The 13,360-nt window shown below is 38.6% G+C and overlaps 1 long non-coding RNA gene across 1 annotated transcript in view; it reads left to right on the top strand.

Moving 5' to 3' along the window:
* The window catches only part of LOC135771255 (uncharacterized), a 14,679-nt gene extending 1,507 nt beyond the window's left edge, over positions 1-13,172 (top strand). Inside the window, exons 2-4 of the long non-coding RNA XR_012335514.1 lie at positions 1,988-2,082; positions 2,441-2,815; positions 12,347-13,172. This is a non-coding gene — a long non-coding RNA (uncharacterized lncRNA). The remainder of the gene's footprint in view (positions 1-1,987; positions 2,083-2,440; positions 2,816-12,346) is intronic.
* The last annotated feature ends 188 nt before the right edge of the window (positions 13,173-13,360 follow it).

The following is a 13,360-nucleotide window of genomic DNA, read 5'->3' as shown; positions in this document are numbered from 1 at the left end:
CTCTTTCTCTCTCTCTTTCTCTTTCTCTTTCTCTTTCTCTTTCTCTTTCTCTTTCTCTTTCTCTTTCTCTTTCTCTTCTCTTCTCTTTCTCTCTCTCTCTCTCTCTCTCTCTCTCTCTCTCTCTCTCTCTCTCTCTCTCTCTCTCTCTCTCTTGAATGTGTAAATATGAGACGGGTGATATCAAGAGTGCTTAACATAATGAAGGTCTGATGCAAAGTCTGAGTGAGTGATACAGACAGTGTATGAACTGCTTGTTTTGAAAGCTGATTTGCTACAATGCAAAATTGTGAGAAGCAAAATAAAATATAAATGTAAATTTATACATAAACACAGTGGAGGTCGGTGTCTTCTCATCCGAGGGGCGCAAATTCAAAATATGTGAATAAGTGTCGTGTGTGTTGCTTGTCATGTTAAAATATATGTTTGTTGAATCATGTGAACCATGTCAAAATAAGTGCCTGCTGCAGATGCGTCTAAAGGGTTTCTCATAAAAGAGACACAGTCACAAAAAACTTGCAAGGCGCTCACGTAACACTTTACTCTGATCACACACATGATATTAAGAGAGTTTCATGAGCATCGCCTTTATCATAAACGTTTAGACGCGTGTGCAGCAGGCACTTATTTTGAAATGATGCACATGGGTTCACATGACGCACTGAACACATATTTTGACATGATGAGCCACACACATGACGGGCTAAATACTTGTTGTGATGAGCTTCGCATCGTGCCCCCTCGATAAAGAAGTCACCGGCCGCCACTGCATATATGATGAAATGCAAAAATCAAGAGCCACTGTACACCGATAGATCCGGATGTCTCGGTGTCACGTGCGCTATGCTGTGGGGTTTGTGTGAGGTCAATGTCATATAAGAGGGCGAGAAGCTTTGTTCTCATGTCAAGGATACTTTCACTGCCATCTGTACCCCAGCTTTCTCTGGCACTGTCTGTTGTATTGCACATCCCAAGTGCCATGAATAGTTTGAGCCTGGCACCCAGCGGGCAGACACCCTGTGTGCATCACGCCGAAGGAAGAACCGTTGCTAAAATTGTCCCAGATTGAAGTAAACAGTGGCCGTAATTATTGGTCTTCCACATTCATTACAATGATGTCAGACGAGTCTGTTGTCTTTATTAGGCCTTGTGTTTGAGCCAAAGTACATTTATAGATTTCTTGATGGTGGTATTTAAAGTACAGTTATAGACCTGATGTTGACTGGGAAACTGGTTGGATTTCTTCAGCAGATCTTACAGTCTCGGTGACTCAGTGTGGAAACGCAGTAAATATATATTGGTGACGTCCGTAACGCCCACATACACGTATGGACTTAAACACGTACACAACCTCGGCTCGTGTGCTGGCGTCTCTGCTTTTCTGCTTCACGTATCCTCAAAGCCAAAACGTTTCTGCTGGGAGCGTCTAATCGTGACAATCACCTCTTAAGATTTGAAAGGTCTCTACGCTAAATCTGTCTCTTATGAGAATGAAAAACACAAAGGCACTCTTCAATCTTTTTCTCCTCTCTTCAACTGACTCATTGACATTTAACATCTTCACTGTCATCTGCCAATCAAAATGAGAGGTGTTGATGAATATTCATGAGGACACGCCTCTTCTGGGGGTGTCTTCACAAAACACTAACAAGAGTTTTATTCATGATTGAGAAGGTAAAGACGAGCTGTGCTCTTTTCACTTGTCATTGAATGACAGCGTGTGTGTGTGTGTGTGTGTGTGTGTGTGTGTGTGTGTGTGTGTGTGTGTGTGTGTGTGTGTGTGTGTGTGTGTGTGTGTGTGTCTGGTGTAAAGGTTGAGTGCTGTATGATGATGATGATGTGTCTGAATGTGAATGAGATCAAAGGCCGCTGCTTATTAAAACTCATGAGGATTTTTATAAAGACAGAAACTTGCAGGAGAGATTTTTGCTGGTCTTGATGCAATATAAAGATCTGTGGTGTGAAGGTTTCTGGTGTCATTTATGTGCAGGTATAGCAGTGGTAAGCAACCCTATTACTGGAGATCAACCGTCCTGCTAACCTGCTAATCAAGCTTTTCATTGCTACCTAAAACATTCAAGGCAGGTGGGTTAAAGCAGGTTAGAAACTAAAGTATGTGTGAAAGGGATGTCATGACTAATGTATGGGAATCCATAATGTGACCTCCGCATTTAACCCATCCAGTAAGTAGTGAACTGTTTAACTAATGTCTATGAAACTTTAACCTTTTTTTAACCCAGTTTGAAAGAAAAGTCCTCCTTTACGCTGTATGTTGTGTAACATTTGTCCATCTTGTAAACATGAAGTTTTGTGCTCATTGTTTGATCTAAATGCAAAATCCCCTTAAGGCATAATTGAAACGTGCATGTCCAGTGTGTCCCTTCAGATGTATTTTTGTGATGGGATTATGGTTTTGTGAGTTTATGTTAACCCACCTGTTCAGACCCAAACCCTGCATTCAGACCAAGATATGCCAGTACAGACTTCGTATAATATCTGATTTGGGACAGATGTCTGGTAGACTACCTCCATTTGAATGATGAGGTACAACACGTCCTCCTAAGTTTATTGATATAGACAGACATTAATGAACGTTTGTCTTCATTAACTGTTTGAAATGATGTGAATTTCTCCCTGTCACAGTGCATTTACAGGCGTGATCTGTCTTTCATGTTGATGGATGTGAGATTGAGGAGAAAATGATTAAGCAACACTTGATCGAAGGGCATCCACCAGCATGAGGTCAATGCATCAAGTCCTTGCTTTAAGCAACAATTGTGACCATCTCAATTACAAAGAGCACAACTTAACTTCAGAGGTTTGTTTTTCATTTGTTTAAAATAACACAAGGTATGGTGCAATAATATTTATTAGCATTGTATTAGTGAGATAATCTGCTTTATGATCACTTTGAAGAGAAATGTCTGAATGTCAGAATCTTATTTGTGATTTTTCTTACTGGAGAGTTTAAAAGAAGCAGACTTTTATATTGAAAAGAGTGAGATTTCCTATGACATTCAAATTACCTGTAAATAAATATATCGCCTCATGGGCATCTATCGATTTACTTGATGTACATCTCATTGATGTACTTTAAACATTTAAGAAACCTTATAAAAAAACATAAAATAATGTGAACCAAAACTTGAGTTGAGTTCACTTAAAATTAGCACTTCCAAAGAAAGAAGTTTAGTGAAGTTGAATTAAGTTAAAATATTTTGCAATATATGTTCCTCTGTCCAACTTTCCCCCTCGAGTTCAAAGTGTTTTTTTATATTAGTTAATTTTACTTTGGGGTTCACTTCTGTTGTGTACTTAATATTATTGTAATACAAAAATTCATTACTGACAAGGGGCCCTATTTTAACGATCTAAGCGCATTGTCTAAAGCGCACAGCGCAACGTCTAAATGGGCGTGTCCGAATCCACTTTTGCTAATTTAACTACGGGAAAAATGGTTTTTGCGCCGAGCGCATGGTCGAAAAGGGTAGGTCCTATTGTAATGGGAGTATTTTGGGCGTAACGTGCAGTAAACCAATGAGAGTCACAGCTCTCATCCCCTTTAAAAGCCAGTTGCTCTGGCGCTATGTCTAATCCCTATTTAGATGACAGACTTTGTAAACTGAAAAACTAAGCGGAGGAAGAAGATCCCCAGTTTAAGATTAATGTTAAATAATTGTGTTGTTTTTCACTTGTATTGAAATTGTTATTTTTTTATTAAAACCTTTAAAACCTGTTTTCTTTTAGTCATGGAAGTAAAAATAGCAGGCTTTTAATTGCTTTAAATGTATGACTATCCAATATCATCAAAAAATAATTTACAAGTATGTAAGATAAGGTTTGTACTCTAAAAATACTTTATTTGTAACAAACAGGAGATAAAGAATTTACAAACGGCTCTCCTCACGTTTCAGCACTTTGGACAGCGGTTTTTTTTAGCAAAGAGTTTTTTTTAAGCATTACTTAAAAATGTTTCTCATCTCACCATATCCACAGGTACAGAGTCATCCATAAATCCGTGAGGAGCATTTAAAAAAAACATTTAAAAACAGATGCATTTGTTTAAAGCAAAGCATTTATTTACTTACCAGGCTGCAGGTGAAGCAGCTCTTTGCGCCTTCTAACGTCTAATAATTAGTCCTCATTTATGTCCAAGAGACTCAATAATAATCTTTTACATTCAATCCTTTAATCTTTCATATTTAAAAGCATTTTTGTGCTGCTGCCATTCATGTAATTTGTGATAAGCAAACCCGCGTTGTCCCCCGTTTATAGGCGCATATTACTAATGCGCTCTTTAAATAACATAAAACACATTGCCCCATTGACTTTAGACTTTAGACCAGGTTTTTGTTGGTCAATGGCGTAGTCTATTTTAGTTGCCTCAAAATAGCAACGCGCCAACAATGCGCCTGAACACACCTCGTTTTCAGACCAGAACGCCCATGGGCGCAAAAGGGGGCGCAAATGCATTTGCTATTTAAACAACGCGGCGCTAAACGTGAAAATTACAATTGCGCAGGGTGGAAACTAGCAAAAGACAGTCGCGCATTGCGCTGCATTGCGCCGGGTGTAAGATAGAGCCCTTTGTGTCAGTTCATGAATAAACTTGATTCTCCACAAAATACAGTACATTGTGCTGAATAAGGTCACAAAAATCACCTTAACGGTGACTTCACACAAAAATTATTATGTACAACAACAAAAAACATCAACAAATTTAAGAGCTTAAACCTCATTGATGTTTTGTTAACAAGTAATGAAGAAGTTAAAGTTCTCTTTAGTTCTTATTCTGTGATCAGGGATTATGGGTGTTCCTCACACTCATCATTTTTTAGTTTTATAAATTTTGTGCATTTAAAAGTTAGATATAAGTTTTTTGTGTATGTGTGAAACACAGATAACAGTGTAGAGTCATACTGAAAAGGCTGTATATATTGTGTATTTTGTGGGTTTTGTATTTCTTTCTTTCTTTCTTTCTTTCTTTCTTTCTTTCTTTCTTTCTTTCTTTCTTTCTTTCTTTCTTTCTTTCTTTCTTTCTTTCTTTCTTTCTTTCTTTCTTTCTTTCTTTCTTTCTTTCTTTCTTTCTCACACACTTCCAGCATATCTGACTATCTTCATATAGAGAACTAGTTAATCCATACATGGGTTGAGTCCCATGCAGTCATTGCTTTGACAACTATCCCCCGTCTGTCCTGTACAGAGAGTTACATTACTGGTGCTTGCTGAACTATTTCATTAAACGTTGCCATTAAACTGAAGCAGAAAAATCATGACAATATAACACAATATTTATCAGTTCTGTCAAGAGTTAGGGTTAAAGATGCTGTCATAGTTTGGAATGCAAATGTAGTCAGGGCTCAGAGAAAATCCCTTTGTTACTTTTGTACAGCATTACTTTGACCCTGGTTCTCCCCTCACAATGAAACTGAAGAGTGTGTACTGTATGTGTGCTGTATATTATGTATGTTTGTGTGTGCTGTTGTGCATTGTGTTGTGTGTATTATGTTCTGTGTGTATTTAGCATATTGTGTTTCGTCATTTCTTAAAAAACAGCAACAACAACTTGTGGTTATTTTGATTTATTATGTTAAGACGGTTTGACCTGTGAATCATACTGTAAGTGTTTGATGCTAGAAATCAGGTTTTATAATCCGTGAGGGAAATATACAGCTGAGAAATAGGCTCATTCCAGACTGCAATATTGAAAACGTTAGATAGTTATAAAAATTGAGTCATGGTTATACCACTGCCAAAACAAATCGAAGGAAAAATGTTGATTAAAACTAAATTCTCATTGTCATGTTTGTTATTTATAACATTTGTGTCTGTATACTAGCAGCTGGTTAGCAGTAGTTAGTGAGACTGGGTGATTTTCGTCCCTATTCCCTACTCCATTTGAAGGGCAGAGCCTTTGAAGTGAGCTCTTTGTAGTGTGTAGGAGGATGTATGGTCGCGTGTACACGTTTGGATCTCCTCAGACGAAGTTACGGACAAACAGACCAATGACATTAATTACATTAAAATAAAGACGACCTAAATAATTCTACTTAGAGTTGTATGTAAAGTCAAATTCCCTACTTGTTACCCAAGTTCACATCATCACAAATGGGAATTTCTTCCTTAAAGTGACCATGACATGCATGTAGAAGACGCTAGTGGACTTCTGGAAGGGCTCTTCGCCAAGGGATTCTGGTGTTCACTTTTGTTTGGAACGAACCTTCAAATGGCTTCCCTTCATGAAGGGCCTTGCTTCAAGAGTTTATAAATCCCATTTGGAAAATGCCTACTAAATGTAGTCTAGGTGGATTTTAAAATTAGCTAGTTATGCGCCTATTATACTAATGATATTATGACTCATAAACTGATGTCATTTTTATGAGGATAAGACACATACCGACAATCTGTAATGCACTAATGACCGATGAATTCAGCGTTCCTCTCGTGTGACTCACTTCTGAAAATATTGTGTCAATGGATCTCGGGTGACGTACGTTTTATTTCCAGCTGATATGACTCATGAAACTTTTGTTAAACCTCGTGACATGAAGGTAGTTATGAACACTGAAGTGTTTTACGCTTCCATAAAGCCAAAAGTAGAGATTTTACAGGTACATCAGTTTGACTGTCATGAGGTCATCATGACCCCATTATAAACCCTTTATTAAACGCTTCTGCTTTTAGCAGCGCTCTGATTGGTGAAGAGGTTAGCCTTTGGTCAAGGTTTACATTTGCTAAATATCAAAGGTCAGTGTGTTCCAGTCTTACTTCACTATGTCTTATGCTGACACGTCTCATACTTCACAAACCTTTGACAGGTATGCGTTTTACTAAAAACTAATGCATACCAGTGTTACAATTCTCAACCAATCATAGTAAAGCATTCAACAGCCCAATGGTATAAATCTGTGTAGATAAAATCAACACACCAAAGCTGAAGAAATGACTGAATAAGTTCCTGTTCTAGGTAATGATCTCTAAACTCTTGAGTCGAATCAAATACAGACGGACGTGACTACCTTATGAACATTGGTTTCATGCTGAAGATGATCAATAATCTATCAGGAGATTGCAGAAATGTCTCTGATCAATGATGTGATACAGTAAGAAAGTGCAGTTGATTTTAATCAGGCACTTTTCTCTGATGCAGCTCATCTTTTAAAGAGCTCCTGATGTTTGAAGGGTTCAGTGTAATGATGATGATGATGATGATGATGATGATGATTAGCAGAAGTGCACCCATAAGAAGTGTTGTGTCACTGGATAGATGGAGGTCTTATGTGTTATCTGTGCTAGAAACTGTGCAGAGATCAGTATCCTTTATCTATATTCTTACAGCTTTAGTCTATAGTTTAACTGATTGGGTTGATGAATTTGATCAGGTTGGTTGTGTCTCTCAGTGTGAGCGTATGTGACGTTAATGTCTTAGTTAATGCTGATGGCTTCCTTTCTGGAGGTTTTCTTTATTTTTCAGAGATTAATAAAAGTTTTAAAGGTATGGTAATAATGGGGATAAAACTACATGGCATGGTATTCCCGAATGAAAGGATTGCATTTCTAAATGCTAAAAAAACACCAAACACTACGTTGTTGAATGCAGATTATTCATCTCTAATGAAGATGTTATTGCAAGGCAACGGTTATGCGGGACAGACTGAAATGTGGGAGATTTGGTCGTATTAAGTGGGTACAGTTTGACCATTGATGAAATCTAGGCTGAGAATGAAGCGGGACCTGCTTGTGTAAAACATGTAACTTCAGAAGATGTTCATGTGTGTTGAGGATAGCAATGAGAAAAGATGATGGTGACAAACTGAGGCTACATTTACACGTTGGCGGCTATTTTCATAAACAGACATTTAGATGACGTCAAAGTACTGCGAGAGTGATTCGAAATTGGACCTCTACGTGTGATTTCTCAACTTGATAACGCGGTACATTGACATCATCCGCCTGTCAGTTCTTGCAGCACCGCATGAAGCCGAACAGGCGTAAAATTGCTGACCTCTGAGCACTCGTCTCTGCTCCTTGACGGATTTGCAAATACAAACACACAAAACGAGTCTGCACGAACATAAATTTGATGATGGAAGCGTTCAGAGTAGCAGTCACATGTAAACATAGGTCGCACTTTTGACATCGCTGCGAGCTCTGGTGCATACTGTGACGTTGGTCGTCTAAACATCCGTTTGTGTCAATTTACATGCAAGCGTGCAAACGAAGGTTTTCAAAAATCCACTTTAGCTGGAGTTTTTAGAAAGAATCAGTTTCAGAGGCGAAATCTACGTTAACGTGTAACGAAGGTAAATATCTCAGTTTTTCAAAATAACCACGTACGTGTAAACATAGCCTGTGATATTCTCTCAGTCTGATGATGACACAATCTTTCTACATTAATTTGGAAACATCTTCGTTGTGATGTGAATGTCTCATGTGTAGCGTTAAGGTTATACATCAGCTCTTTATGTGTCTGGACTTGTAATGGATCAATATGTTGATAACGACACATTATACCACAGGGCTGTTGAATGTTTCATGGGTGTTGATTATTTTTCTGTAAAACTCACACCTAACTTGTCAAATGTTTTAAAATAAGCACCAGAGGAATGTCTGTGGTCACCGTGATATAAGAGGAATAATTGACACCGGTCCTTTAAAATATTAGAAAATAATGCACACCCGCGGTGTAACTCTGCTTCACGTCGTGCCACATTTCCACATTGGGTGTGCATTATTTTCAAATAATTCCCGTTGTCACTTATTCCTTACATATTTCACAACTAAAATGAAAATATTACTTGAAAAAGCAGCAGGTTGTAGGCTATAATAAATAATGCGATGATATTTTCTTTTCATATGAATTCATAGATGAGCAGATTTAATGTCTGTAATAATCTGAGGTGTTCTCATGGATCCCGGGCACTCATTTATCTGTGTAATGAAGACATCTGTCTGTGGATGAGAAACTGATGATTTACTGTACACACAACTGTACTGTTCTTGTGTTGGTCTTATTGCTTCTGCTGTTAAAGTGACTAAATGTAATGTAAATGTGTTTTAAGGCGAGATTTAAAATAGTAAGTGAATGAACTAGCCGTAACTCGATAGGTTACTAGCTGGAGAAGAAAAGACCCAGTCTCCCATAGATCTTTAACGGGTTGATGGGACAGTTAACAGACCGGTATCAATTGAATAAAGGTTACACAATGGTTTGTAGGGAGCTCAGAGAAATACTAAGGCGCAAAACCATTTAAAGGCACACAAGGCAAGTCTGAGTATAATTTCTCTATTAGCTCCCCCTAGTGTCTGGGAGTAAATGCTTTCTATATCTGAGACTTTACAGACTGAAGGACACCGGGTCGGATACAGCGAACTTGCAAGTGGGGTATTCTTCCTACAGACGGTAGGGGCGGGCGAGAGAGTCTTCATTCGTCATGTAATGAGTCATTTGACCATATACCGACTTACGAAGATGATTTATTAACATAAAAATGCTGCCTTGTGTCCCTTTAAATCAGGTGTGGGCAATTCTGGTCCTGGAGGGCCACCGTCCTGCAGAGTTTAACTCCAACCCTAATCAAACAAACCTGAAAAATATCATCAAAGTTTTCAGTATCACTTGCAAATGTGTGTTTGATTAGGGTTGGAGCTAAACTCTGCAGGACCAGAATTGCCCAGCCCTGATTTAAAGCCTTGTAGGTAAGCATCAGTATTTTAAAATCAACCCTAACAGATTGTAATTCAGGAGTAATATGATCAGCAATCACAGCTTTATTTAGGATTCTAGCAGATGAATTTGCACAGCCTGTAATTTGTTTAAGGTAGAATTTATAACTCCAGACAACAATACATTACAACAGTCAACACAGGAAACAACTAAAGTATGAATCAAGTTCTCAGCAACAGAAAGGATGGCATAGGAAGTAATCTGGCAATATTTTAAGTGGTTTGAACATGAGCATACAGATTTGGAATACCACACATGAATGATTCTCAGATTCCCTAACACTCGCTGGAGGATTGATCAGGTGCAAAACTGCTGGTTATGAGTGATAGCTGCAGTGAGAAAATGTCATTTTCATAAAATAAAAGAAAGGATGAGGTTTTTGGTCTTCTGTATACAAGACTTCTCTGTCACTTGGGTATCTTTCTAAAATGTATAAAAAAAATCAGTAAGTGAATTACTTCAAACTATGTGTGTGCATGTGTGTGTGTGTGTGTGTGTGTGTGTGTGTGTGTGTGTGTGTGTGTGTGTGTGTGTGTGTGTGTGTGTGTGTGCGCGTGCATGCGTGTGTGCTCATTGTTTATAGGAGCAGCAATCAGTCAGTATTGTGTACAAGTTACACACAGCAGCTTTGATTTAATCTCACAAACACCCTGCAGGTTAAAGGATGTTTGTTTGTTTGTTTCTGTGTGTGTGTGATTGGTATGGAGGTGAGGTTTTCTTAGGACGTAAGTGGTGACGTCAAAGGTGTCTGTCTGCGTATCCATGAAGATAATCCTAGTCCTACAGGCTATATGTCTGTCTGTCATACTTCATCTGGTGCAGAAGAAACTGTTGGTTTATGAGTCTATCACATCTCATAGAAACTTTAAGACTTTAAATGAAGTGATGGAGATGTTCAATAGCATAAGTAGCTCTTGGGGTCATGTTGTCTAATGTGGTGTCATGATGTTGGTCTTTTCAGTGATAGGGTGAAGCAGGTCTCACAGACCAGACGCGCGTGTGTGTGCGTGCGTGCGTGCGTGCGTGCGTGCGTGCGTGCGTGTGTGTGTGTGTGTGTGTGTGTGTGTGTGTGTGTGTGTGTCTGTGTGTCTGTGTGTGTCTGTGTGTAAAGGTACGTGGTGTTCAAGCAAACAGATTAATCTTCTGCTGGGCTCTGATTGAACTGTTGTTGCTTAAGAGAGGATGAGAAACATCTGAGTCCATCTTGTTTTTCATTTAAGTCTCAGGTCTGATCAGGCTGTTTGATGAGCTTATAAAGGTTTGAATCTCGACACACCTCACATCTCACATATGTGTGATTGTTGTTTATTATGTCATTTAAGAGTCAAACAATCGATTTGTCAGATATCTATTAAAGGTGTGTGTTTGTGTGTAACGATGGCGTTTGATCCTTTAACAGATGAGAACAGAGAGTTTTTACCACTGTATGGGATGTGAGTGAGTTCCCCGAATATGAGACTGTGCATAATGAGCTGTGCGTGTGTGTGTGTGTGTGTGTGTGTGTGTGTGTGTGTGTGTGTGTGTGTGTGTGTGTGTGTGTGTGTGTGTGTGTGTGTGTGTGTGTGTGCGTGCGTGCGTGCGTGCGTGCGTGCGTGCGTGCGTGCGTGCGTGCGTGCGTGCGTGTGTCCACAGCTGCAGCATTTTTCAGCATGGGTTTCCTGATATTTACCACACACAGGAATTAGTGTCAGTATTTTGTTGCCATAGTTACAGAGTTTATATAAAATTGAACAGGTGTTTTGGTCTGTGTGTGTGTGTGTGTGTGTGTGTGTGTGTGTGTGTGTGTTATCAGGTACTGACGTCAAACACCTCAATCCTTTCTGTTTGCTGATTTATTTAATTCATCTGAACCCGTCTGTTCCTCTGTCTCTCTCTCAGTTTCAGTGCTTAATTGGCATGATAAATATTTCTACATTTGTATGAAAGCATCTGCAGATTATCTTTATACAAATAAAACAACAAACATAAATTAAGAAAATAGAAAAGCATTACAAATAATGCATGTCAAAAATGTGGTTAGTGTAAAATAAAGTCCATGATATATTAGTTTGGTCTTGTGATAAGCAGCTACTCGGTGAATGTTGTTCTCAATACAGAACTGAAGAGATTAATAACTGATTTAAGATGAAAGATTTCAGTCTAAAGGTTCTGTAGCTTTAAAATCTGCAGACTGTCTGAAAACACTGATGACCAACTCTGCACTGAGGACATCTTCACAGCTTAGCTTCAATTTGTTGTCAATTTATTTGTGTGTGTTTGCGCGTGCGTGCATGCGTGTGTGTGTGTGTGTGTGTGTGTGTGTGCGCGTGTGTGTGCGTGCATGCGTGTGTGCGTGTGTGTGTGCGTGTGTGTGTGTGTGTGTGTGTGTGTGTGTGTGTGTGTGTGTGTGTGTGTGTGTGCGCGCGCGTGTGTGTGCGTGTGTGTGTGTGTATGTGTGTGTGTGTGTTTGTGAGAGACAGTGAAAGACGCACTGACGTCAGTGTGATTTTAAGGATGGTGGAATTCAGAATAAATGATCATGTTCAGCAGCATAAAATCACTCACAAAAAAATAATCACCTCTGTCTCTCTCTCTGTCTCTCTCTGTCTCTCTCTCTTCCTCACTTCTCGTCTTCTTTCACAGCAGCAGGAAGTGAACCACTGAGGCTCACTGACCAAATATGGACATCCTGAGAAAAATAATTTCATGTGACCCTCTGCTTGTCTGTCTGCTTGTCTAAACCTCTGTCTGTCGATTTAAATGTTAAATGTGCTTTGAATTTAAATGCGTCAGTCTTTCTAAATTTCAATGTAATTTTGCTTTACTGGCATCACAAAAACAGCACTTGTATTTGTATTGGCATAGCATTCACAGCTGAACTGAACTTAAAAATTACTGTCTGTCTGTCTGTCTGTTGGTTTGTCTGTCGGTCTGTCTGATTCACATTCAATGACTGCCTGTAGCTTTATTGGGGAGGGTATGTTGTTACGTTTTTTGCTTAACAACTTAAAAACAGATTACCTGCAGAGGCCTGTAACTTGTTCAAAACCTTTAGTTCATCCCTCATAAGTAAATATAATTATTAAACTTATATAACAAATCTTTTAATCATTTTATCATAAAATTTTTTATTGCTATACTAACATCTATATGAGTATTAGTTAGTCAGTATTTATCATTTCTGTAACAGACAGACAGACAGACAGACGGACAGACGTCTTATAAAACAACAGTTTCCTGATTGGGCCTGTAGGGGACGCTGCAGCTCTGTGTTTGTGTGTGAATGGTTGATAAAGCTCTTACACTGAGAGAGCATTTTCATTATTTGTTTAGTGCAGAAATTAAAACAATATATCACACAACACAAAACATGTGTTTTGATATAAAATGATATAAAAGTTGTGGTGTCCAGTTTCTCAAGTTTTTTTCTGTAATGAACAAGCACAAGTTTAAGCAAATACAAAAACAAACCAACATGAAATCTGTGATTCATAAAGACAACAACAAACACAGAGAGAAGGCACGCTGACAACTGTGAAAATAAAAGCCTGAAGAAACTCACATCACACAAGCAGTGCAACACAATTAAGATAAAATAACAGCAACTGAAAATGGGTAGCTGAATAAAGTTGCCAAAAGTTCAAATCTCAAAAAAGC

Source organism: Paramisgurnus dabryanus, chromosome 19, assembly GCF_030506205.2.
Source record: "Paramisgurnus dabryanus chromosome 19, PD_genome_1.1, whole genome shotgun sequence".
Taxonomy (NCBI): domain Eukaryota; kingdom Metazoa; phylum Chordata; class Actinopteri; order Cypriniformes; family Cobitidae; genus Paramisgurnus; species Paramisgurnus dabryanus.
Note: the sequence above shows the minus strand (reverse complement) of the source record. Positions and strands in the feature narration are given on the sequence as shown.